We start from the raw sequence: 2,500 nt of genomic DNA on the forward strand, positions 1-2,500 counted from the left end.
AGAAAAAAATGAAAGAAAAAGACAACCAACCAAACAAACAGAAAGAAAAACAGAAAAAAACAGAGATGCGGAAATGAAAAACGGAATAAGAGAACCTCAATTTTCTCCCAACAAGAGATCCCGTTACATCCCAGGTAGCGTTTCATGGCATCCTGCAGAGTGCCTGGCCCTGATATCCTTGCCTGCTTGAACCCCGACCAGTGCCAGTGCCAGTGCCTCTGCCACTGAGTATTATCTCTGGCTTGGCGTCTTGGTGGGATTTTCTTGTTATTGTTTTTATCCTTTTTTTGTTGTTCTTACTTTTGTTGTGAGTTTTCTTTGGCCTTTTTTGTGTTCTTATTTTTGTTGTGTGTTTTTTTTTTTTTTTTTTTTTTTTGCTTGGCTTTTTTTTCTTGTTTAGGTTTGTGTTTTTGATTTGTTGTTTTTGTTGTTTATTTTTTGTTTGTTTATGCATTTATTTGTCGAATCATTTTCGACATTTTTTTCGGTATTTATATTACCCTTTTTCTCTTATTCCCTCCCATATTTTCTCACGAATATTATCTTTATTCTCATTATCCTTCCTTTCTTTCTTCTCTGATTTATCATCTCTTTCCACAATATCCGAGAAAGCATCGTATATCATTAATCATTTTCTCTTCGTCTGTCTCTTCTCCCATTTATCATGTTCTCCTATTCCCCAAATTACGTTCTCTGTGTGTCCTTCTTTTTTTCTTTTTTTCTATTCTCATTCTTCGTCTCCTGACAGTGTCCTTTTTGTATGATCATTATTTTCTTTATTATCATTTTCCTTTGTTCCCCTTTTTCGTCTTCTTCTGACATAGTTTTCTTTTTATCATTATTAATTTCTTTATTATCATTTCCCCCTTTTTCTTATTCTTTATCTCCTTTTGCCATAGTTCTCTGTGTATTATCATTATTTTCTTTATCATTATCTTTTTCCCCATGAATTGTTATTATATTCTTCATCATTTCCCTACATATCGCCATTTTCTTCATTAACTATTACTTACTTTTCTCCATTATTCGTTCTCACGAATCATCACCATCTTTATCATGTCCCCACATTTTATCATCTTCATCGTCTATTTCTTCCTTTTTTCTCCATTATTCGTTCCTTACGAATCTTTATCATCATCTTCATCATTTCCCAATTATCATCATCATTTTCTCCATTCTCCGTTTCCCCACGATTTATCATCATCTTCATCATATCCCTCAGATGTTATCATCATCTTCAACATCTATTTTGTCTCTTTTCCTCCATTCTTCGTTTCGCACGAATCATCATCATCTTCATCTCCCGATACACAAAATCATCATCTTCTTCACCATCTATTTCTTCCCTTTCCCGCATTTTCTTCTCCCACGAATCATCATCATCTTCCCCATATCCACCACATGTTATCATCATCTTCACCTTCTCCCTTTCACAACATCATCATCATCTTCACCATCTATTTCCTCCTTTTCTTCCCATTTCCTTCTCCCACGAATGATCATCATCTTCCCCATATCCACCACATGTTATCATCTTCATCATCTCCCCTACACAAAATCATCATCATCTTCCCCATCTATTTTCCTCCTTCTCTTCCAATTTCCATCTCCCACGAATGATCATCATCTTCATCACCATCTATTCTCTTCCATTTCTTCAAATTTCCTTCTCCCACGAATCATCATCTTCATCACCCTCTATTTATTCCCTTTCTTTATATTTCCTTCTCCCACGAATCATCATCATCCTCATCATCTATTTTCTTCCATTTCTTTCCATATCCTTCTCCCACATATTATCATCGTCTTCACCATCTCCCCTACACAAAATCATCATCATCTTCCCCATCTATTTTCCTCCTTCTCTTCCAATTTCCATCTCCCACGAATCATCATCATCTTCATCATCTATTCTCTTCCATTTCTTCAAATTTCCTTCTCCCACGAATCATCATCTTCATCACCCTCTATTTATTCCCGTTCTTCAAATTTCCTTCTCCCACGAATCATCATCATCCTCATCATCTATTTTCTTCCATTTCTTTCCATATCCTTCTCCCACATATTATCATCGTCTTCACCATCTCCCCTACACAAAATCATCATCTTCACCATCTATTTATTCCCGTTCTTCAAATTTCCATCTCCCACGAATCATCATCATCATCTTCATCATCTATTCTCTTCCTTTTCTTCAAATTTCCATCTCCCACGAATCATCATCATCTTCCCCATCTATTCTCTTCCATTTCTTCCCATATCCCTCTCCCATTCTAGACGAGGCCACAGTCGCAACGAGATCACGTGATGCATCGACGATCGCCGGTGACAGATCGTGAGAAAAATGACGCATCTGGGAATTGATGTGACAGGAAATGAGAGTGGAAGGGAGGGGGAGGGGGAGAGGAGGGTAGAGGAGAGGGGGAAGAGGGAAGAGGGGAAGAGGGGGAGGGTGTGGGAGGGTAGGAGGGGAGGAGAGGAGGGTAGGAGGAAGGAAGGG

General features: G+C 38.0%; 1 protein-coding gene across 2 annotated transcripts in view; it reads right to left on the reverse strand.

The window, feature by feature from the left end:
* Window positions 1-2,500, reverse strand: part of LOC113813549 (proline-rich protein 36) — a 274,063-nt gene that overhangs the window by 247,030 nt on the left and 24,533 nt on the right. The window lies entirely within an intron of this gene.

Source organism: Penaeus vannamei, chromosome 42 (genome assembly GCF_042767895.1).
Source record: "Penaeus vannamei isolate JL-2024 chromosome 42, ASM4276789v1, whole genome shotgun sequence".
NCBI lineage: Eukaryota > Metazoa > Arthropoda > Malacostraca > Decapoda > Penaeidae > Penaeus > Penaeus vannamei.